The 25,896-nt window shown below is 38.8% G+C and overlaps 1 long non-coding RNA gene across 2 annotated transcripts in view; it reads right to left on the bottom strand.

The window, feature by feature from the left end:
* LOC141411535 (uncharacterized) overlaps nucleotides 1-25,896 on the bottom strand; it is a 63,884-nt gene that overhangs the window by 20,247 nt on the left and 17,741 nt on the right. Inside the window, exon 4 of one of the 2 annotated variants that reach the window (XR_012436359.1) lies at nucleotides 9,130-9,357. This is a non-coding gene — a long non-coding RNA (uncharacterized lncRNA). Of the gene's footprint in view, nucleotides 1-9,129; nucleotides 9,358-17,419; nucleotides 21,177-25,896 lie in introns of those variants that run through there. The other variant, XR_012436360.1, reaches the window with a different exon arrangement.

Raw genomic sequence — 25,896 nt, 5'->3', positions numbered from 1 at the left:
TTTTTTCCATCCATAGGTGGTCAGATTAATGGATACAGAACCCAGGGATACAAGGGCCAATTTTACTAGATATTGAAAGCAAAAAGAAATTAGAAGAGTGAAAATTTGCCTCAAAACACAGACTGAGTTCAATGAGCCCTTAGAGAGGCTTATAAAGTCAAGGTGAGTTTTCTAGTACATCTCTTTCTTGTCACAAAACCTCTCTCTTACTTCTAGAGGCAATAATTTTCTTCCCATTCTTTTGCAATTTGTTTTAGATAGGATTTGGGTATCAGGTTGCCTTTTCTCTGGGTTTGGAGAATAGAAAAACTAAGCTTGAATGCAAAATTGCCTCTGAGTTACTTGGAGTATCTTGGTAAAATAAAACAAATTGGTAAGGAAAGGCACAAACCAGGCAATCCTAAAGAAAATAAAAACTTCAGGCTAGGTTATGAATTTTAAGCCTTGCATAGCCTTTGCAGCATGTTGGAATTTTAAACATCTTCATTTGCCATAGTTTCAAAATAACTGTGAAAATATGTACTAGCCACAGGTCCAGTGGTAGGAGAAATTACGGTACCTTATTGAAATCACAGAGTAGGTTTAATGAAGTTTGTGCACCTAGAGGGTGTTTGTTTCTCTTTTCTAAAACATGTTTATTTGGCTTTCAAGGAGCTTTGAGATTTTAAGAGTTAGAACCTGTCTCAACCTAAGAATAAATCAGTACTGAATGAAATGATTGGTTATACAAATAAAAACCTCTTCCAGCCCCAGACCTGCAGCTTTCAGTTTGAAAGGTGCACATTTGAATTAAAAGAACCACCTATTGTCAAAGTAAGTTGAGTAGATAGGATTTCTAGCTGAGAAACTTTAGGTAAGTCATGCCCTGGAATTAAAAAAAAAAAAAAAACATAAACATCTTTTCGTGGGGTAGCACTGCACTCAGGAGGCAGAGGCAAGTTCAAGTTCATCCTCTACTGCATTGTGAATTTTTCAAAGCCAGCCTGGGATAGTTAGCAAGACTCTGTCTCTACACCCACTTCCAAAATCATTTTTATGCAAAATAGGAGATTGTGAAAGACAAATTAAATATTAGATATGAAATTAAATAGTATAGTCTTCCCTCTGTATCCACCAGCACTTAAGGGTGACTGGTACCAGGGCTTGGTTCCTGGAATACGTCCACGCAGTATAGCTAAATCCACAGACGCACAAGTCAGTGACATCGTATTTGCATATCACCATGTATATTCTCCTACGTGGCTTGGTCAGACCCAGAATAAAATCGTCTGAGTAGAGAACAAAGAAACTTACATTTATTGGGGGGCTAATTAAGATTGCAAAACAGGAAAATAAAGATTCAACAGTCTTGAAAATGCCCTAAGTTTTAGAATTGGTGGCTGTATTGTGCTTCTCTGTGGGGGTGGGGTAGGGGAGTGATTCCATAACTTGTTAGTCAGGAATTATGATTGGTGCTGTCAAAAGTTAAAATGTTTTGTAAGAAAGGATTGCGTGCAGTCTCAGTCCCAGGATGATTGAGGGGAAGGAGTCTGGCACAGAAGGTCAGCAGAAGTCAACAAGCAATGTTACAGATACACAGTTTGGCCCAGTCTAAAGGTCAGCTCCACTGAGCTGTAGTTATGTCTGAGACCTAATGTAACAGAGATGTCTCAACTCTATTTTAGGTGCCCCAAACCAATGGCACTCCATTTTGACTTTCTTCCTTGACAGGTTGTTACCTGTCTATTATTTATAGTACACATGTAAATAGTTGTTGTGTTGTATTGTTAGTGAATAATAACAAGGAAAAAGTCTGTGCATGGTGAGTACAGATTTAGTACTGCTCCACTACCTTTTCTTACCTCTATCTTTTGTATAACACAGGACGACCTCTTAAGCTGGCATTAGCATGTCTTTAACACTTCTTATGCTCTTAGTCTTTCTAGTTTTACAGAGAGCAGTCCTCAGGCTATGCTGAGATTTCTGTACCTTTCAGCTAGTATTTAAAACTGTTTTCACCAGCAGTATGCTTATATTTTAATTACCTTTCAGTTCAGACCTAGCTTCCATCCATGAATGAGAGTAGTACAAAGGTTTTCTTCTTAAATAAATTTATCCCCATTAAAAAAGGAAATAGTTTTAAAGAATATTAAGTAAAAAAAAAAGTAGTATCGTGGCTTATAAAGTATCCCAATTCTTAAAAGTTGGGGCTGGAGATACAGCTCAGTGGTAGAGCCCTTGCCTAGCATGGGTGAAATATTGGGTTGGTTCCCTAGTACCTTGAAAAAAATTCTTAAAATTAGTTCTCAGTTATGAGCAAATAATTAAACATGGTAATAGAATGACCAAAATTTGAGAATTCCTCCACTAAAATACAATTAAGGAGTTCTAATAAAAGTCACTGAAAATGGGTGAGAACTGCTCTCAAGTAACAATCTGATTCCCTCTATGAGGCCAGGTTTGTACTCCTGGGGACACTCAGCAGTGGCTTGACATAGATTGGTTGTCACAATTTTTCTGCAGCCTGGGAGCCTGGGGTTCTGCTTACTGGAAACTAGTGGAATAGCTCAGGGATGTCACTCAATATACTACAGTACAACGGAGGACACAACAAAGAATTGTCCAGTTCATCCTGTCTGAAGGCCAAGTCCCTGTCTGATAAACTTTCCACATCATTGTTGGCAATTCTTGATAGGTGATATGCCCTTTGTTTGCAATCTCCTGCTTGTTTTAAGCAAATAATTAGACTATAAAGTAACTTCTAGTTTAACTTATAATTCAGAGAGTCTCAGAGGAGAGCTTGAGTATACTTCTTCCCTGTTATTACCAAGTGACCGTTTTTAATTGTTTCAGCTTTAAAATGAACCTCATATGAGTGAGTTTGATCCATGGATTTCAATTTACCTCTTTAGGCTCTTTTATTGCAAATTTTCCTACGATTTTTACCTTTTAGCTTACTTCATCTTTCTATTTGTACTTTGCATTTTACTTTAGAAGTTCTTTCTATAATGAAAAGTAATTGGCCACATGCAATTAAACAGGTGTGATGTCAATATTCTGGTCTTGATTCTTACAAATAGAAAACACACAGCAGCTTGGTCTGAAAACTGGTCCATACCTGAAAATTTGATTTTCATTCTAATTACATGAGTTCATTTTCTGGTCGTTCTCTTTCCCAACCATAGGATTTGATCAGGCCTATGAAAAAGGGAAAATGCTGTAATTGAACACAAAGCTCTTGATGCAAGAATCTTGTAGTCAGATGGCTAACAATTAAGAGAAAAATAGATGGAAATGATTATAAGATAAATGCCTCCTACAAGAAAGATTTAAATACCAAAGATGAGGAGAGGCTCTTGGGAAAACTGATGAAGACTTCAGACACTTTTGCAGAAGTACGCTTCTTGATTATCACACTGTGATAGTCACAACCGAAATAAAAGGATATTGTATCCTCTACCATTCAAATTAGTTAGAAGAAAATTATGCTTGCCCCAAATCAATCACTGCTTGATTCATGCTGTGCACATTCTAACATTTTATGCACAGTTGCCAACTTTGTCAACTTTGGGATAAAATTTTGTAATTTTGTCTCATTTTTCTAGATTTAGCTCCAATCAAACACTTCACTACTTGCCATGAATTTTTGGCCCCCATTTTAATCTTTCTTTTGGAAGGCAGCAAACTTACAAATGATGGACTCTCAAAAATAGCCTCACAGACTCAGAGACTTTTCTCTGTTGGGTGGCACCTCTTGGGTTGAATATTTGTCGATTCTGTACTTCAACAATGCACGATCCTATAATCTTGGCTCGAAACATAGAATTTCATAAAACATATGAAAAAGAGAGAAAACTGATCTTAAATGAACACAAAGCCATTGACATAAGAATCTCATAGAGTCAGTTGGCTAACATTCAAGAGAAAAAAAAGAAAATAATTAGGATAAATCATGATCTTTTTCTAGTACAACCATCATCACCTAAATAGGACAACCATCACTTCCAGTAATACAATGTCATAAAATACTAGAGGCAAAAGAATGTTCAGAAGCTATGAAGTTTACCACCCTTTTCCAAATAAGGAAATTAAGGCACAATGAAATTGTTATCTATCCCAAGGTTGCAAACAAAACTATACAAAGCACTTCAGAAGGAGTATGGCATCACAGTATGGGTTATGATAATTAAAACTATTTCTAGACAAGAAGGTGATTCTTTTGAAGACTTTTTGATGGTGCCTCTGAATCTGAAATCATTTCTCCGTAAAAGAACAGTAACTATTTTTGCCCATACTTTTTTTGCAAACTGGGGTTTGACCTATACCTCAAGCCACTCCACCAGCCCTATTTTGTGATGACTTTTTTTGAGATAGGTGCTCATAAACTACTTGCCTGGGCTGGCCTTGAACCGCAATCCTCCTGATCTCTGCCTCCTGAGTAGCTAGAATTACAGGTGTGAGCCACCAGCTCCTGGCTTATTTTTACCCATTTATCTTCATGTTTTTAAGGAAAGCATGAAAGAACAAATTCCTTACTACCACTTCCTCTAGAGTTATCATTCTCTGCTCATACTACAAATCTGTTCCAACTCAGTATTTATTTTCATTTTCTCTTTCACTTACTATAATCTGTAGTAGATCAGTGTGTAATTAATTCAAATTACCAACATATCATTATAATAATCTTTTTAACTACCCTAAAGTAGTTCTGATTTGACAAGTTCCCACTGTCTGATATAGAAACCACATGAATTAATCTGTTTTCCTTGCGCTCTGTGGGTGATTAAAAAATATTGTGTTCTCACAGTTGTTCTCCTCTGTACTTCCACACCATTCAAAATTCCTCCCTACCTACCCCAACTTCTCAAATTGGTGATCTGTGAGTCAGAAATGGACTACCACCTGTTTTCTCTCAAAAACCTATGTACTTTTTGAAAAATTTGAATTAGTGACAACTCAAAAGTTGGATTGTTTACATATAAATTCAGGTTTCTATCTTCTCTTAGGGAAAAAAAAATAGGTAGCTCTTACAGTATTGCTTTTACATCTGTACCAGTAAACTAAAGTTTAGTAACAACTGAACACTTTTTACCAAGCACCCACTCTGTGGTTTGTCCCAGTTCCATCAAGCCCTGTTATTCCCTGAAAAGATGAAATATCAATTGCTATTTCATAAGTGTGCTAGTCTTTGTTTTGTGTGTGTGTGTGTGCTAGTCTTTATCTTACAGCAGAGTTAAGGTGAAATAATTCTTGTATCCATGTCCCTAGAGAAACTGTGAAAATGAAAAAGACAGATAAGGCTACATGTCTCAGAGAGCAGCTTCTTATGCTCATTTGACCCAAGACACCCATGGGCACTTGAGTTGACAAACCTTAACATAGACTATGTTGCCCCAACAATATTTAGTGTTTGTATTATTCAAGGTTCTCTCAAGAAGCAGAAAATAGAGAAGTAGATACACATTCATTGGGAAGTGTGGAGATTTGTTATAAATCATCAGCTCCTGTGATAATGAAGGCTAAGAACTCCCAAGATCTGCCATCTGCAAATCAGTGGTATCATTCCAATCTGACTGCACAGGCCTGAGGTCTGTAGAACTAATGGCAGAAGTTCAAGTCTGGTTTTGAATGGCCTGTACTGAGTGCAGGAGAAGGCTGATGTCCCAACTCCAGCAGTCAGGCAGAGAGGAAAGATAGGTCCTTCTTTCCTCTATTTTTTTTGTTGTTGTTCTGTTTAAGCCCCCAAATGATGATATGATGTCCACACGCATTGGGAAGGTCAACTGCTCTCCTCAGTCTACCAATTCAAATGCTAATCTCTTCCAGAAACACTCTCACAAATATACTTAGAAATAACATCTGTGTAGGCATCTCATAGATGCCTAGACAAGTTGTCACACAAAATTAACCATCACAGTGTTCTTGTGGGGGAGACAAAAATATGAATTGATACATTAATGCATAAGAAAAATGTGTTTGCTCTTCATAGACTGAAGTAATATGTTGGCAGGGATACTGCACCAATATTTGGAATTTAGCAGGCTCAGGGTCCTGGACTCAATTCCCATCCCCATCCTCCCCTACCATGCACACACATGTGCACACAGGGATTATCCTGTATATGTTCACTTTCAATTTCCTTCTCTCCTCCTTTTATGTGCTCACCATGAGCATCACGATGAACTGTCAAGAAATTCTAAACTGATTTAAGCTTAAATAGAAACATTTGCCTGTTTTATCTCGATAAGAGGAGACTAATGCTTTTTTTCCTCTTCTGAAGTAAATCTGTAGAATGTGTGAATCTGCTGATAAGAGGTCCTAATTCCCTAAAGAACATTCATTTAACATTCTACCTTCAGGGCTACCCTGAGGATCTGAAGGGTCAAGTTCCTAATCCAGGCTCTATTAAGATATTTAAAAAATAATTTTTTATTATTCATTTATTCACATGTGCATACATTGTTTAGGTCATTTCTCCACCTGCCCTCCCCCTCTGCCCCCACCCTCTGTCCCCTTCCCGCCTTGCTTCCAGGCAAGTCCTGTTCTGCCTTTATCTCTAATTTTGTTGAAGAAAAGAGACAAGCCTAATAAGGAAGACAAAGTGTTTTTGCTAGTTGAGTTGAGGATAGCTATACAGAAATATTCCTAGCATTGCTTTTGTGTACACGTGTTATGACTCATGTTGGTTCATCTCTAATTGATCTTTACCCTGGTTACTGATCCCCTTCTCAGGATAACCTCTGTCGCTTTAAGGTTTCCTCTGGAGTAGGGACATCAAACGCTGTCATGTTTTGGGTTTTCTACCTATTCCTATATCTCCCGTATGTGCTCTCCCCTTGTCATGTGATCCAAGTCCAACCACATTGCTGCATTTGCCCTAGATCTAAAGTCCGCATATAGTAGGATATTTTTAAATACAGCCAATAATCACGAGAACAACAGCCGTACCAAGGGAGTTAAAAGCACTTTCGCATGTTTGTATCTGACCTTCATCTATTAACCTCAAAGAAAGGTAATGAAACTTGTTCTCAAGAGAGATGATATTATCTACTTCAGGATAAATCTATTTAATGAATAAGTAATAAGTAAAATTTTAAAGAAAATGAAATTCCTGGGGAGTCTTAGGAAAAAATTAAACATCTCAATTTGGGAATATGTTTACCATGTAGCTATGAAAATGATAATCAGCCCACAATTTCTGAGCCAGGACATTTCTTCATTACTAAATAATGCAATAGGAACAATATAAGTCCCTACCATGGATATCTGCAATGACTGACACGGATTTTCTAGAATCTTGTTGTAACACTCTTGTCACATTATCAATGGTAAGGAAGACACAGGCAGGAGGGGTGGAATAGAAAAAAAAACAGAATGATCTTCATCTTGAATGATCTGTGATACCATGAAAGGTATAGGAGAAAGTTACCTCTGGTGAGGGAGTTTAATTTACATGTGTGCACACCTGTTTATACTCAGTTAGAACAAGGATTCAATGAAAGAGCACATTTATGTCTTACTTAAACCCTACAGGATGCCCCATCCCCATCCCCAATCATTAGTTACTCAGCAAATATGAAAATCTTCTGGAATCAAGACCCAATCATCTATTTTAAACAGATTTCCTACTGTTCCCTTCAGGACATAGTAAAACCAAGAACTTAAGGGTCTGGGATCAACTTTTACCACTAACTCCTAGTTGCGGGTTTCTGGGTAAGATTATGTAATTTATTTTAGCCTAAGTCTCTCTGTCTGTAAAAGAAAGATTACTCATCATAGACTTAAACAAAGATTAAATGGATCTTGTCTGTTAGGTGCTTAGCTCCATGCTTGACACAGTCAGAAATGTTAGCGATTATAAGGTTAATTTAGCTGCTCTCTGTTTCTTGACATTGCCCAACTTCAGGCTCTTATATCTATTAACCCCTCTTCCCAAAGGTGCTTCCTTCCCTGTCTCCTCAAGTCCAAGTCAATCTCTCATAGGTCTCTCCACAAGCTTCCCAGCTCCTCTGAAGATCCTAGTTTACCTCTCCTGCCTAGTCCTTATTTCCCTGAAGGGCAGACACGCAGAAGCTGAGCATAAGCTCCATAAAGACAGGAAGATAAGAACAGGAAGATAGGAACTAGAGAAAAGGTGAGATCAAAAAAAAAGAATTAACCTAGAAGGTAACACCCACGCACAGGAAATCAATGTGAGTCAATGCCCTGTATAGCTATCCTTATCTCAACCAGCAAAACCCTTGTTCCTTCCTATTATTGCTTATACTCTCTCTACAACAAAATTAGAAATAAGGGCAAAATAGTTTCTGCTGGGTATTGAGGGGGGGAGAGGGAGGCGGCGGAGTGGGTGGTAAGGGAGGGGGTGGGGGCAGGGGGGAGAAATGAACCAAGCCTTGTATGCACATATGAATAAAAAAAAAAGAAATGCATACAAAAGCAGCTGCCTAGAGAAGGCTGAGGAAGGAAGGACATGTGGCGTGGGAGGGAATGGGAAGCAGACTGGAGGTGTGTGCGTATGATTTTCCCTTCCACCATCATGCTGCCAGCCAATAAATGGCTCCTGTGCTCTTCAGTGGAATCTCTGCTAGAATAAAGCCACTCTGTGTAAACAGTATCCCTGTGTGGTCATCAGAGAATGTGCAGCCGGCTCTCTGTGTGAGAAAATATATAATAGACTCTCTGATGAGATTGCCACTTCACCCCCCCTTGCTATTTTTGTGAATCATTCTGATGAAATCTAAGAATATATTAAAAGTAAGACCATTGGAATTTTAGCATTAGAGGGGATGGAGGGATAATTCTTTCTGAGGCTCATGGACTCTAAAATGAGAACCTCCCCCCAACCACCACCACCACTGGCCTGCAGCCAGCCTGTCTTGGAGCCCACAGAAATAATTCTTACTGTGATTCTTGCTCATAATTCTGGCTCTTTCTTAACCTCTACTGTACAGTCACTGTGTCTGTTATCTCTAAAGAATAGATTTGGGGGGTTGCTGTCTATTTTCAGCCATCTTGTTAGAATTCAATAATCCTCTTCTAGGGGTGTCTCTGCTTGAGATTTTCATTACTTGATACATAAACCAGCTGGAGAGGTCTCCTCACAGAAGATTGAGGATGAGCATTCATTGCCAGGAACACCAAGTATCATACCTGGATTGTCCTTCCTAGAGAGCTGTAGTCGTTGTCCTTTTTCTGTTGCTCTAGCAAATTACTTAAGAATAGATAATTTACGAAAAAGCAAGGTTCATTTAGATATTGGTTCTGGAGGCAGGAAAGTTCAAGATCAAGTGGCTCTGTCCGGCAAGAGCATCATGCTGGAGCATCCAATGAAGGTGGCTTCATCTGAGGAGAATGCATGTGACAGTGATGAGCAGGTATCTGCAAGAGAGAAGTAGGGGATAGGAGCTGACCTGCTTTATAAAAGCCTTCTCTTATGATAGTTAATCCACTTCCCCTACAACTAACATAGTCTCCCAAGAAAGACCAAAGTTTACTACAGCAATACTCTACTGGCAACCAAATTTCAACTGAGTTTTGGTGGGGACAAGCCATTCCAAACTATAGCACTTGTGGTCTGGATCTCAGGTCTGATCTTACAAACCGCATAGATAGTTGCTCATGGTACATGATATCAGGGTCTTAGGAAGGGGCTATGTTCCTAAATTATCCCAGATTAGTCTCTGTCTTGTGAAGGATCATGGATGAAGGTCAGTTTCAGCATGCAAATGTCTCAGAGATTTGCTGCACAGACACATGAATATCTTTAACAGTGCTGAACTGTACACTTAAACCTAGTTAAGGTGAGCTGGTACATGATATCAGGGTCTTAGGAAGGGGCTGTGTTCCTAAATTATCCCAGATTAGTCTCTGTCTTGTGAAGGATCATGGATGAAGGTCAGTTTCAGCATGCAAATGTCTCAGAGATTTGCTGCACAGACACATGAATATCTTTAACAGTGCTGAACTGTACACTTAAACCTAGATAAGGTGAGGTGGGTGTTGTGGTACACACCTGTAATCCTAACACTCAGGAGGCTGACGCAGGAGGATTGTGAGTTCAAAGTCAGCCTGGTCTACATAGTGAGACCCTGTCTTGGAAAACCAAAGGAAAAAAAATAGTTAAATGTTATGCTTTATGTATGTTTTATATCTTAATTTTTTTAATATTTGTGTGTTGTTCAGGAGTTCACAGACCTCTTCAAAAGCCACATAGGTTCTCTTAGCTCAAAAAATAGTCATGAGAGTTTTGGAGGTTTCATGGCATATAAAGTTTGTAGATTTCAGGTTCAAAATCTTGAAAAAGGATATAGCAGGCCTCTTTCAACTCTAGCGTTTTATGGTTCACCTGGATAGATCAGAAAAAAATAGTAGAGGTATTTGCAGTGGAGAGAAGACATAACCTCTGGGCTTGGCACTCTGCAAACCTGCCCCATAGCTGTCAGCCTCTGTTTTTCATCAGCAATAAAATTTACCCAGAGATGTTTTTATCATGTCCTGCTGGAACAGATCAACATATATATATCCACCTGATATATATATATATCAGGTGGATTTATTTTCATACATTTTCAATGAGTTGACAATCTCTTCTTCTTAACTGAAATATGGCTTGGGTGATTTCATCTCATTTGCAACACAGCCCACTTTGCGCATCCAAATGAAAAATGGCTGATCCACAGGTTGGTAAATAAGGAAACGGCCATCAGCTTTGCCACATTCTCTGTAGTTAACATGAATCAGTTTTACACGATGCATCGTATATCTTAGAGCAGAGAAAAGAGCATCTTTGGAATGCAGAGACTGCAGTCTGTCTTGATGAGGACACCCACTCCTCTAAGTATTTTGGCACCTATGATGTCTGATGCTGGTTTATTTATCAGGAAAATGGAGTTCAGTCCCTTTCGTTCAAGTGTTAGTCTCAGGATATAAAGATACTCACTTGGTACTCAGTTGCACCCAATGGGGTGGTTGGAGAGGGGGACCTTAGCTTTGCTCTAATTGGTGATCATAGTTAAGATCCTCATTTCTGGATAACCACTTTCCAAATGCCCAAGGTGGGTTTTGTGGGCTACAGATGGGGCAGTTGCAAGTTATTGTTTCTCCAGGAATTAAGCAAAAAAGTCAAAGGATATGCCTAACTATAACATCTTCATGGTTGAGGATTTGCTTGTTCCCTCATTCAGTAGGCACCTATCAAGTCCCCAAAGTACATTGGGTATTATTCTGAGGTGATTTTGTTTAAAAATTCAAGAGTTGTATTTTACCTGGTAAGATAGGACATGTTGCCTAGCATACAGAGACTAGATTCTAAAAGCCAGTGTAAAAGCAGAAAATGCTAGTCAGCTTTCTTCATAGAGTCCCCCAGAAAGATTTGGGCCATATAGAGGACCAAGACTTCTTGCTCAAAAAGTCCAGCACTGCCAGTCTTTTCAAAGCTCAATATGGATCATTAGTTCTTTGACTGAGCACTGTCTGGAGTTGACTTGCTTTCAGTTTTCCTATTTTCTCAGGAAGAGAAATATGAAACTAAATTAGGTGGCCCTTAGTGCTATGTCTGTCATGGGGACTATGCTTGGTCTAGTCAAGCCATGTTCCCACCTCTGTAGTCAAAGTTCACTTTGGGAATATTTTGGTAAACTATTGGACTAAAGTTTAAAGACACATGTTTATATTAAAATATGTCATAAAGCAAGTCCATGGGGACTGACACCAGTTAAGGATCTGTAAAATCATTTGAATCTCCACCTTGGGCTCATTCTGAAGCATCAACCCATTGAACTCAATGGTATATAAAATAGTCTTCAGTACCTAAGTTTAAAATAAATTATTGATGATTCTTATCATTTTTAAAAGGTCAAGTGCAACTGGTCATTTAAGACATTGGGAATGGTTATTTCCACTGGTAAGAAAATTAAGATTGACTCACTGAAAAAAAAAAATGAAATGTGAATGGGAACTGAAGGATGGTGATGTTTAAGCATGTAGAGATCATGAGGAAGATATTCTAGTCAGAGGAAAGGACCAGAAAAGGCTTGCAGAAGGTCATATGTTCCAAGTATCCAAATAATATCACAGAACACATCTATCAGTAATGGTAGAAAACATTTGGAGCAGATAATTACAAGGCTTTAATGTCATACTTAAGGCTTTTGATTGTTTTGAGGGGGATGTGGAAAGTCCAATAAGTTTTTCAAGTGAGAGTAACTGGATAAGAGTAATGGCGCCCAAATTTTAAAAGTCTTAGAAATGGAAAGTCAGGAGATTTGAAAGCCAGTGAGGAGAGAGTTGGCCCAGAGGTATAATCTGAAGTAGTCAAGATGTAGGAGGAAAGGACAAAGAGGAGGAAAGGCTATTCTATGCAAACTGAAGTCATGATTTTAGCAGTTAGCTTATAACAGAATGAGAAGAGAATGAAGAGTCAGGCATGATTTAGATTCTGGTGTGTTTGTCTCCTCAAGATTGTTATGTCCCTGGGAGAAGGGATTCTTCGTTCTCTTCTGTATCTCACCAAGTGTCTTTGGATCAAAGTAAAAGCTGCCAAAATGCTTGTAGAACCACATCCTGTCCTCTACTGTTTTTGCTTTCTGCTCCCAGAAATCCTGCTGTCCAGAGGTGGGAAGACAATAGGTGCCTATGATAGAAAAATCCAAATCTTTCTTCTTTCTGGATCATATTATGATAGATATCTCTCCCAGATTAAGAGAAGTGGAGCAGGATATTGTTAGTGGACTAGAAAACTGGTTTGCTTTATGAGTAGCAGCTAGAACTTCTACACTCTTTATGTTTTGATGATTGCTTTTTAGTGATTTGAAAGAATCAAACAATCCAGTAATTCTAGAAACAATCCAGTAATCCAGTGTTCCTTACATTATAAGACTCCTTGGTGCTGTGGCTAGACATTTAGACTCTTTGTCTATAGATTTCCAGGGCCAGGGGATCTCTTATTTGGCATGATTGAACTATTCTAACTATTCAAAAGTTTCAGAATTAGACCAGGCACCAGTGGCTCATGGCTGCAATCCTAGCTATTGGGAGGCTGAGATAGGGAGCACTGGAGTTCAAGGCCAATGGGGCAAAAAGTTAATGAAATCCCACTTCAACTAATAGCTGGGCACAGTGGCATGCACCTGTCATCCTAAGCTATGTGGAAGGCTAAAATCAGAAGGATCATGGTTCCAGGCCAGCCTAGGCAAAAAATTTGCAAGATTACATCTCAACAGAAAAAACAAAACAAACAAAAAAACCTGGGTGTGGTGGTATGTGCCTGTTATCCCCACTAGGGTAGGAAGTGTAAAATAAGAAGATCACAGCCCAGTCAGGATGTCCTAGGCAAAAAGTGAGACCCTATCTCCAAATTAACCAGCGCAAAAGAGGGCTAGAAGCATGGCTTAAGCTGTAGAACACCTGCTTAGCAAGTGCAAAGTCCTGAGTCCTAACCTCAGTACTGCCAAAAAAAAAGAAGTTTCTGCACTATCAGCTTTCTCCTGTGTTTTCTGTGTTACAGCTGTGGAGGCCTCTTTACACATATACACCTAACTGTCCACTAGCATTTTCCTATGGTTATGTCTTTTTGAAGACCTAAGACAAATAAAATTAGTCTTCCAATAAAATTGGAAGAGTCTCATAAGACTTTATTAATATATGTCATTCCTGTGCAATAGAAACCACACCAAGTTCAAATTGAAGCCCAATTTGAAAGGGAACATTTGCACACAAAAAAATTAAGCTGGAATTTCATACCTGTAGTAGGTTTCCCCAGTCACCACAGCAATCCACACAGAAAATCGGACAGGGAGGGAGAGCATGATTTGGTGCTTCTAGATTTATAATATCGGTGATTAATTCAGCTTGTTACGATCTACAGCCCACATTTTGCTTATCATTTGAGTTGTTTGGGTTTAAAAGGAAAAATATAATATAGAAAATAACAGATATTTAAAATATTTAGTTAAAGCAGTAGAGGAGAAAATCACAAAAGCCATTTTGTAAATCTACAATTCATAAAAATCTATTTAAAATCTCTTTGCCTTGAAATGTATCCCAGTCCTTTGCAGACAATAGGGGAATGGGAGGAAAATTTTAGACAAGTATAACTTCTAGCAGCAGACATTAAACATTTAATAACATTCTGCAGTTATCACAGAGTAATGATTTGCATCTACCACCCTTATTTCTTCCCTCTAAGAAAGAAAATCATCTTCCACATCACAGCTAGTTGTTACTTTTTCCACAAACATTTTCTTTGGCAGTATGGGGTCTGAACTCAGGGGCTCCAGCTTGCCAGGCAGGCACTCTACCACTTGAGCCACTCAGCCAAGCCCTTATAAGCCTTTTCTTTTGAGGTCTCATTCATTCTCAATTCTTTCAGACAACCAGCTGGGGATACAAATATGATCAAGACCCAGTCTCTTCCTTAGAGAGTCCACACTCTCCAAATTGTCAAAGTTTTCAGCTGCCTCCCTCCATCTTCTCTATATACTCTGTGATTTATCATCATCCCTATAAAATATGGCACTTAATATCAGACTTAGTAGACTATTTCTGGAGTGCTAAGTGTAGAAGGTAATGGAACCTAATCTCCCATGAGGGTTAAAGGTCCTCTTATTTAAAAAATCTAAGAACCTTTCTCTGGAACTCAACGTATTATTAATTGACATTCCCTGGTCTAGATATCCATTATGCATTTGTACAATTTGCTTCTTTGAGCTTTAGTGAAAGACTGTAAATGCATCTCCATCAAATTTTCTCTTAATGGTCTGGATGCCTGGTTTGTGGCTTATTACTATAAAAACCCTTTTAAAGAGCTGGTCATGTAGCTCAGTGGTAGAAGGCATGGCAGGAGGCCCTGGGTTTGATCCCTACTTGCATACAATACACAAAAAAAGTCCTCCCTAAATGCTAGACTAACATCTCTAAGCAGACAGTAATCCTCTGGTCCGCCTATAGAGAACTAATGCCCTCTAAGAAATTACTTCCAGTCACCATTGAGTGTTTTAGAAAAGACAACAAGGAATGTTGAGTTTCAGCACCAAAGAGAATTCCTCCTAATCAATCTCTACCTTTGTTGGGTGGAAAAAAATTCTTCATATGAAGAATTTCAACATTCCCATTCAGACCATTTCAAAGATAGAAATCTAAATTCATCCATATAACAATGAATGGTTTGCTTAATACTCGGTACAATCAGCTCACAAGCTAACTAACTCCATGCCTGCTTGTGGGCATTTGTCATCTGGAAGGAAATAGCATTTCCATGAGCTCTTTCAAGGAATTTAGTGCTCCACATGGAGCTATATTTTTCAGGGCTCCCAAACTCACCCTTAAAGTATCATAAAAGATTAAGCTTGCATCGTTCATGGGAAGTAGATTTTTTAAAATCCTGATTTATTTCATATTTGTGCAGTAAAACATTCTGATTAGACCCATGTGTACAAGAGAGACAAAGAAGATAGAAATCATATTACAGAAAATATTTTGTGAAAAATGTTTCTTCTCCCATAGAGATGCAGTTCAACAATATGCAAATTAGGTGGTGCCATTGTGTGGTAATTATGCTTTCTTAATGTTTCCACAACAGCACTGTTCTTGCCAGATGTCAATATTTTAGCAGCATAATGGTCACTTTGGAATGGATGAGCACTGATTACATCTAGAGAGGAAGACCTTGGAAAATCAAATTCAGAAAATGCAAAGAGAATATATTTTTCCATTGCTAATTTGTCTCATAGTTATCTTAGCAAGAGAGAAAAACCGAGTATTATCTCCAGGAAAACAAATGGATGAAATGCAAATGAATTAATTAGAAACATCCTAAAATGCAAATCCCTTACATTCTAAAGCTAGATTTAAAACCACTCTCAGGACCCACAGACCCTCAGGCTGGATGGATCTCAATGAAACTATGACTCATCAAAGTATGTGCCAAAGGACAAGTGCTCTGCACAAAGTTAATATATGCTGTCTTGTAGGAAAAAATTTTCTTTTGTCAAGTAAATTTGCAAAATGCATAGATTACACAAAGTGAACCAAGTTTCATTCCTGTAGCCTATCTCACAAACATGTCATGTTTTCTCCCAAAGCCACTTGAAAGACACAGCATTCCCAAAGTATTTGAAGATGAAACTGTTTTAAAGGCAACTTTTTTCAGAGACAGTTACTCTAAGGCACACTTTCTGGGGAAATTTGGCTATACTTATCCCTAATGTGATAACAATGCTAAAACTGGAGCCCAGGAAATTGAAGAGGCTCAAATTTCAGGTCCTCTGAATCTAAGTACAGCCTTCCACTCCCCATTGCACATTCACTGCCTGCTTGTTTAGTAGACATTTGTGTGATATTGACACCCTTATAAATTGCCACTTTTTAGAAGACTCTGGAATTTTTCTATAGGGCACAACAGATCTGTAACATCTCACTTTATGCTTTTCATGTCCTAAGTAAATTTTATGGCTTAAAAAATGCTCTACTTCCAGGTACAGATGGTCTCTAACTTACGATGGTTTGGTTTAACAATTTTTTTCTGTGTGTCTCAAAGGGTGGAGTGAAAGTGATATGCATTCAGTAGACATCATAATTCAAATTTTAATTTTTGTCTCAGACTAGCAATATGCATTAGATATCCTGTGGAGAAGCTGGAAAGGGGTAGTGAGCCATAGCCACTTAGCCACGTGTTCACCAGGGGTAGACAACCACCAGCCCTCTGTAGTGCACTGTGTTGCTAAACTAAGATACTTAGTAGATGAGGTGTTTTAAATGGACTTTCAACTTGTGAGATTTTTCAGTTCACAATGAGAGCAATCCCTTCATAAATTGAGGAGCATCTGGAATTGTGTAAGTAGATACAACTCATTCAGCAGAGGTCTTAATCTCCATTGCTACCATGGCCAGGGTGGTAATTTAAAAGAAACAGATCAGCTTAGACAAGGTTTGCTTCATAGAAATCTGGGTCATTTGCTGATTTTTAGAATTGAAACTATCACTTTCAATTGTTGACAAGTAGTTCAGATTTAAAAGTAAGATAAATTGCTGCCAAACAAAATATACCTATAGGTAAAATTCAGCTTGTAGGCTACCAGTACAGTCACTGCTTGGCATTTGGGAATAAGTCTGATTCTCCCCCTTGATTCTGTGGGCCACCCTGGGAGTCCCCAGTGGGAGACTCTGGGCATCCTCCAGACTGAGTCAGATATTCAGCAGACAGAGCTTCTTATAGTTTTCACCTTCCATTATAAACAAATGATGCAAAAGAAGGAGAAAGCCAGATAGAGGTGAGGGAGTAAGATCAGTGAAGATTCTAGCTGTTTCCCACTTTATTTTTATTTCTTGTCTCTTAAATTTTGATTTATTTCTAATAGTTTTTTGGAGAACTTTTAGATTCACAGCAAAATTGAGTAGGTATTGAACATTCAGCAGGTTTTGACAAATACAGAATGTCCTGTGTCCACCGTCATACAGAGAAGTTTTACTGCCCTAAAAACCCTCTGTGCCTGCCTCTTCATCCTCCCTTCCTTCTAACACTTGACATCCATCCACCTTTTGGCTGGCTGTATACTTTTCTCTTTTACAGAATGTCATAGAATTGGAATCATACAGTCTGTTGCCTTTTCAGATTGATATCTACTATAGTTTGGATCTTGGGTTAAATTCTTGGCCCCCAGCTTGGCACTGTTGGACTCTAAGAAATGGGGTCTAGTGGAAGATCTTACATCATTGGTAGTGTGCCCTTGAAGGAAATATTGGGACACTAGTCTCTTCTTTCTTTCTTTGACTTCTGGGGATGTGGTGAACAATTTTCTTTATCATGTGCTCCTATAATGATGTGCTGCCTCACCACAAAAACAACAGGCCAACCAACCAGGTACTCAAACCTCCAAAACTGTGACAAGTTGATTATCTCAGGTATTTTGTGACAGTGATGGAAAGCTTTTTAACATAGTGCCTTTTATTTGGTAATATGCATTAAAGGTTCCTCTATGTCTTTCCCATCACTTGATAGCTTGTTCCTGTTTTAACAGAGAGTAATTCATTATCTAGATATACTACAGATTTGTTTTTCTTTCCTTTGTCTCCTCTCCTCCCTCCCTTCCTTCCTTCCTTCCTTTTCTTGAGGCTGAGTCTTATGTAGCCTTAAACTTATGATCCTCCTGCCTCAAAGCCTCCCAAGTGCCAGAATTACAGAGCTATGTCATAAAGCTTGGCTCATTTTATTTATCCACTCACCTACTAAGAAAATCTTGGTTTCTTCCAAGTTATGGAAATTATGTATATAACTACCAGAAATATCTGTTGTGCAGGCTTTTGTGTGGACATATGTTTTCATTTCATTTGGGTAAATGCCGAGAAGCACAATTGCTGTATTATATGATTGAGAATACTCTTCCAAAATGGCCTCCTACTGCGCCACAACTTTTGTCTATTTTTAATGTCTGAAGTAACTTACTGTACTCAACTTACTGCAGGAGGGTATTCCCTCACCAAGTGACTTGCTACCAGAATTTTCTACTTCAGGGGCCCGGCTCTCAGAATAACTGAGTAGGTCAGCCCTTTTTCTGTTCCTTGTGTATTTGGTTAATTTTCAGAGTTGGGTACTCCAAAACAAAGCAGCTTCTCACAGGGTCTGGCTGTAGGCACCTGGCCCTCGTGAGCAATTGCTCTACATTTTGGATGGGAGAAATCCATTTCCTTGCTACTATTCCTGGAGGATGCTGAACATCATAAATTGTTAAATTTTTCCCCTCAGGCTTTTAAAATAGCCCAACCTCTAGTCTGAAAGGTGGCAAATTGAACTGAGTAGAGGTCTGGATAAAATTAAAAGTTCTTAAAACCTGGATGGAAGCAAACTTTTCTTTTTAACTTGTGCAACTTTTTTCTTATCCAGCTGAGCTCAGTAATATGAGGGCAGAAGACAACTTTTGAGATACTTTCTCAAACCCACCACAGGCATGGATCTTGATCAGATTTCAGAATTTTCAGGGGTCACTCTGAGATAATTACAAAATCTCCTTAATACTTTCTGGTCCCAAAACAACCTCAAGGAATTTGCAATAATCAAGACTCCAAACTCTTCCATGATCTCAGAGATTTTGAGCCCCCAGCTTAGTTTTGTTGATGTCTCTAATGAGAGGTCTGTGAGTGGCTTTTAGCTTTCATAGTACTCATCAGCAGGGTTAACTCTCCATGCCTGACACCAGAGTTAAAAGGCAGGTGAAGGGGTTATAACCTTTTGAGCTGGCACCACCATGACTTTGCATCAGTACCTTCTTACACAGTGGATATTTTAAAACAGCTTCTTTAATCCCAGCACTCAGGAGGCTGAGGTAAAAGGATCATTCAGTGTGAGGCCAGCCTGGGATACAAAGCAAGACTCTTTGAACAAGACTCAAAACAACTGAACAGCAAACAAAGAAAATAAACTACTTCTTTCTCTTTGGTGCATTTTTTTTCTCTATAAGGGTGCTTTAGTGTATTTCTCAGAGATCTCTCTCTGAGGAACTTGGAAGTGCATTCTAGGGACATTTCTCTTGGTCCCATCTCAAAGGATTAGGCTCTTAGGCTTAAGGGTCAGACCACAGGAATTTGTATCATTAATTATGAATAAATTACCCAAGTACCTATTCCTCAGTTTCCCCACTTAGAAACAGGGACAATAATAAACATACAACGCAGGGCTCTGAGAAGGAACTTAATGGAACAATCAGTATAAAGTGTTTAGAATAGAGCTTGGCAAATAGCAAGCCAATAACAAATGTTGTTCTTACAGTAGCAATAGTTCAACAGTGCTTTTGAGATGCTTATTACCAAAGGCAGAAATTGAGAATCAACAAGAAGGTGAAGAATTATATATGTTACAAAGAACTGTAGTAACTACAAATAAATACATTGCAAAGTTACACGTAATGCTGTGGTAAAGTGGAAAGGCACTGGGATGGCCTTCAGGAGACCTAGGTTCTAGTCCTGACTCTTGTTCCCAATTGTTGTGTATTCTTAAAAAATATATATAGCAGAACTTCTCTTTTCTGTTCTTCAGCTCCCTCCATAAATTTCAGTTAAGAAACACAGTTTTAAGATCACCTCTTAATTTTGCTGGTTTAATACTGACCAAATCATGTAAGTTCTCTACACCTTGGTTTCTTCATCTACAAAATGGAATTAACAGCCTAGTCCACCATGGAGTTTTGGTAAGTCTCAAGTGAGAGAGAATATGAATGAACACGTCATGAACTCTAATTCATTCACTCCACTAAGTTTATTCTTGGTTTATTGTTTGACTAGCTATATGTCCCGGGTACTATGAAACTGTAGACTATTGTCACCATTAAGGAACTGTTTCTTCCAGTTCTGTGATTATCAGGATCAAGTGGTAAAGGAGGATTCTTTCCATTGTCCATGAATGATTTATATCTGGCAGCACAGAGAAGCAACTAAGGCAGCTTTGCCAGAACTTTCTGTGAAAGTGACATTCTATATCTGTAGCAATACTGTAACCACCCAAACAGTAACTATAACCAGTGCAATGGAGGAGCTCAATGTCTGATTTTATGTAATTTTAAATAATTTATATTTAAGTGGTCACACTTGGCTAGTGCCCATCATGTCACTCAGTGCAGAATTGTAAGTTGTTTAAGCAGAGGATGCTATGAAATCCAATTGAAAAGATCTATTTGCCACTTGGTAGGAGGCTATGTTTGATTGCAGATTTCTCATTTTTTTTGTTTTCCAATATTGAACCTTAGAACTTGTATAATTGTGATTTGTCTAGAAGGGAATTCCAGCTTCAATTGAAAAAAAAAAAAAGCTTGCCCACTGTCTTGTCCTGAAATGGAGTGGGGACTATCCTCAAGTGTACTTTTCTTACAGAGTATATAATTATGTGTGTTCACGAACAATGAAGAAATCAAGGATTTATCAGAAATTTTCTACTCATTGGTTCTTAAGACTGGCAGGACTTAAGAGGATTTAATGAAAACCAGTGCATTTCCCCCAAGTGCTCCATTGATGAGGATGTAATGTTGAATGATTTAGGGAACACATTCAGTGCATCGAATTCTGTAAGTTCTGTAAATCAGACACGGCTGAATGGTGTTGGGAATCAGTAGGCTTACAAATTCACACACTGAACAGAGCTTTAGCAAGTCTTGAAAGCACACATTCTCATGTCAGGCCTGGGTTTTTCCAAGTTCTTCTTGATGTTCCCATACCTATTAGAGAGATATGTTTCAGTAATAGAAGCAAATCTGTTTACTCATGCTTAAGAAGTCTGTCTATGGCTGTGCATTGTGGCTCAGGCCTATAATACTAGCCACGGAAGGTGGAGATTAAGAGTTTCACAGTTTGAGGCCAGTGCAGGCAAAAGTTCTTGAGACCCCATCTCAACCAATAGCTGGACACGATGGCATGTACCTGTCATCCCCAGCTATTCAGGGAAGCACAAATAGGAGGATGGAGGTCCAGGTTAGCATGGGCACAAAGCAAAACCCTATCTCAAAAGTAACCAATGCAAAACCAGCTGGAGGCTTGGGTCAAGTGGTAAAATACTGCTTAGCAAGCAGGAGGCCATGTGTTCAAATCCTGATACTGTCAAAAAAATTGCTTAGATTGGAAATTTGGTTTTGACCATTGACTATCTGTGTGACATTGCACAAATTCCTTAACTTCTTGGTATCTTAGTTTCTTCATCGTCTCTCTAAAGTAAGGTACCAAAGTTACAGAGGTATTGCAAGGAAATGAAGCATTCAGATAAGTACCTGGTAAAAAGTGAAGACTGGGGGATGCTAACTAGTGCCTTGTGAGTCAGACCTCTTCCCAATGAAAAGTAATAAGAATACAAGAATACAAGCACAGTTTAGTGGATGAGTGTAAATTCTGCATGTTCCATCAATTTAGAATGAAAAAAAATCTGTCAGCGGGGTCAGCATTGTGGAGGGTGGGCTTTAGAAGTTACTGAGTCTACAGATGGAGAGGTTTTACCCCATTCCAGGCTCTCAATGGAAAAAAGCTGGAAAAGGCAAGAGAACAGATTCTCCTCTCCAGCCATTTCCCCCTTCTCCAGCCCTCCCACAATCCTTGGCTCCAGGCTCCTTCATCTTTCATATCAGCTTTTCCTTGTGTTGCCACATCTCTTATACTGACCCCCTTACCTCTGTCTTATAAAGACCCTTGCAATTAGATTGGGTCCACTCAGGGAATCCTAGATAATTCCCATTTCAAGATATTTAGTTTAATTACATCTGCAATGTCGCTTTTGTCATGTAATACGCACAACACAACACACAGACACATGCACACACATACACACACACACACCTGTACCTGAGGATTCAGATGTTTGGGGCTACTGTTCTACCCCAGAGCCATCTTCAGGTAACAGCCAACATGAAGGGTGAAGAGTATGTGGACAGTCTACTTGTTTAACTCAGGGCAGAAGTTCTCAGGGAGCCACAGTTCTGGACTAGCAAGGAACTTGGTGGAAATATAAATTCTTTCCTTTTTCTTTTCCTTCCCTTCCCTTCCTTCTTTCTTTACTTTATTTATTTATTTTTTTTTCTGTTGGGGATTGAACCCAAGGCCTCACATATGCTAGGGAAGTTCTCCACCACTTGAGCTTTGTTCCAGCCCTGTTGCTTGTAGTTTGTTTTGAGACAGGGTTTCATTAAGTTTGCCCAGGCTAGCCTTGAAGAGATGATTCTCTTGTCTCTACCTCCCAAGTAGCTGGGATTACAGGTGTACCACTGTGTCTGGGGAAATGTAGATTCTTAAACTTACCTTGAGTCTTCAGAATGGGGAACTCTAGTGTTCATGGTCCTCTGGACAATACTGATGCAGGGTCAAATGTGAGAACCAGCAGCTAGGGAGGGTACAGAAGAGCAGGGACAACTCTTCCTTCACGCTCTTGGGAGCAGCTGACTTTCACTTATTCTTTGTCAAACAGAAATGTCACTAAGAGACCTATACGTTCTTTGAAGGTTAAATTACCATTTTTAATATCATTCTGTATTTCCCTTGTTTATTCCCTACATTGTTCCAAACAGAATTTAAAATATGGCTTGCAAAAAGTCAGTATGCCACCTAAACATGTGATAAATTATTCTTGATTTTGTTTTCCCTGAGCAATTTTTGAGGGGGTGACACAATTGGGAGGGGAGGGCAACGAGGGCTGAGCCCCTTCCTCCATCCAGCCTCTCCCCGCACTCTTTGCCTCTCCTACCTGCCCTTTATCACTCTCCACCCACCCCTACCAGAGCAATCCTGCACATATTAGCTAGGAATCAACAAACCTATATTGGAAAAGGCTGTGTAAAGTATGTAACCACTGAGTTACAGAATTATAAAATGTTAGAACCAGAAGAGGTCTCTGAGAGCATGTTTCAAAGGCCCTCATCTTACAGAGGACTCAGAGGCCCAAGGAGGTCATCCACAAGGTCATACAGTTAATGTGTAGAAGTCAAGACTAGCTGCCCAGATTCCAGATTGTATGCTAGTCAGGTAGACTCCAGCATGCCAAATAAAAGTCTGAGCTGTTTTCAACCCCAAATCAAGAAACCTGACTAAAACAAGATGAATCTGTCTGGCTCTCGTTTAATTATGGTTCCAAACTGTGGGGAGAATCAGTTAGCAAAATAGGAGGATTGAGTTATTCACTCTAATGCCAGGGCAGAATGAAATTGAAATTTATGTGAGGTGAGTCCAGAGCAAAAGTAGCCACTAGAAATCTTTGTAGTTCCATAGGAATGAAAGTCTGCTAAAGGCTAAGGTAAGAATTTTAGAAACTGGATCAACAGTGGTAGGTAAGGCTTATGAAACCAGTGGTTGGAGTAGGGTTGGCTCTGGAAGACTAAGAAGGAGGTAAGGTTGTGCATATTTGAAGAATGGTATGAACAATAAAGTGCTAAATTCTAAAGCTACCCAAAGGAGTTCTTCAAATTAATTTGCAGGAATGGAAATTAACAGGAAGAGTTCACAGTGGCAAAGAAAACTAGCCAAAGAAGGAAGAGCAGGGATTTCCCTTCCTTTAATCTAAAGGATGAAAATGAGGATGGTTTAAACATGGAAATGAAAACAGATGCAGGTGGGGACAGGGCAAAATGGGGAATGGGGACTCTGTGAAGAAGGAGGAACAAAAAGGTAAAGTTTGTTATGATGGTCTGACATAAAAATGTACCCAAAAGTGTGGGGCTCTTAAGCAAAGTCAAGGTAATTTCCCTGGGGATTTCTGTGTATTTTTGTTTTTGGTTATTCAATATATTTTTGTTTTCATGATAAGGAATAAGATAATTAAGGAATTTAAGTCTTTGGCGTCGTTACGTAGATCAGACCACCTAGAAGGGGCTACAAACCCACTCAACATTAGTTTTCATAAACAAGTTGTGGGGTATTTTTTCTATTTTAAAAATTCAGTTAAACACTTTAAAAAATGCTCCTCTTTTCTCATCTACTTTCACTCCTTCACTAAGTGGAGAGAGAGAAAGAAAGAGAGAAACAATTTTCAATTATCTCCCTGCCCCCAGAGTCTCTTTGTAAATATCAACCACGCCATCTTGTGGCTAATGAATCTTTATACACCTGACTTAAATTTCATTTTGAAAAATACTAACATGATTTGAATTCTGATGCTATGAATATTGACTATTCTGCAAAGTATTAATGAACTAGACTATTGTAAAATATTTATTATGAAATGAAAAGCAATTAAAATGTATTGGACACAAAACCCCTTTTTAATGTTTTATGCTAACACTGGCTTGAGAATTTGGAAGCATTTGTGTGATTACAATTGTGAAGGGTTTACTTTTACACTAAAACTATGGCAGGTTCTCCTCTACTTCAGCTTCTCTTCATTTCTTTTTGATTATTTATTACCACTTCCTGTTACTTTGTTCCTTGTCCTCTCCCAGCTTTATTTTAGAATGTAATACATTACATAAGATTAGGAATTGCCTGTGTGTTTTTCACCATTGGATCCCCTGTGCTTAGCATTGTGCCTGGCAAATGGGAGACTCAATACATAATGTATCAAATAAATTAGACTGATTAAGAATACTTCATAAAATAAGCTCTTCGATACAAAATGAGCACTTACATGAACACATATAAATTAGAAAAATCTCTGTGACTGATGTGAACTGACACTCACTCCAGGAATTCAGCGAACGTGGTCTGGATGTATATCTCTGGGACTTTTAGAAGCCGCAGTGATTAAGGTCACGCTGCTAAAAGTGCAAGTGTTAGGAGAATGCATCCATTATTCAGTAATGTGTCTTCAGTCATGAAAGGCCCTCTCATAAAGGCTGGAGTCTTTAGCAGTTAACTGGTGCCTCTCAGAATCAACAACCAACTCAGAACAGCTGGGAAAATCACATTTTGAAGTTTGCCAGATTTTTCTGGGTTTTTAAGTGACATTTAGATAACTGATTTTAAGCCCTGCCATGGGGAGTTTCATAACTTGCTAAGCTTGTGGATTTCAGTGCATGGAAGTGAAGTACTGCCTTTTAGAATATGTACTTAGTCATGTCATACCAAACATTCTTTGATGGTACTACATTTATTTGTGCTTTGAATTCTGGCAAATGCTGTGCTTCATGACACATATACTCTTGTCATGGGAAGAGTCTATTTGAGCACCAGAAGAAGTGATGGAAAGGTAGAATACTCAATTGTACATAGGTTTGAATTTGACATTGTATAGATTTTGAGTTTGGTTGACTTCATTCAATCTAGGGAGCAAGAATCAAACATCCTCACCCTAGAGACGACCTGCTGTCAGTCTATTGAAAGTGTATTTCTTTCCTAATAAACTTTGCTATCACATTACTGTTTCTCATCTTGCCAGAATTCCTCTCAGTCCAGACTCAAGAATCAAGATTAGCTGCACTGATCTAGTAACACACATTCTCTCTCTCTTTCTCTCTTTCTCCTTTCACC

Source organism: Castor canadensis, chromosome 10, assembly GCF_047511655.1.
Source record: "Castor canadensis chromosome 10, mCasCan1.hap1v2, whole genome shotgun sequence".
Lineage (NCBI taxonomy): Eukaryota > Metazoa > Chordata > Mammalia > Rodentia > Castoridae > Castor > Castor canadensis.
Note: the sequence above shows the minus strand (reverse complement) of the source record. Positions and strands in the feature narration are given on the sequence as shown.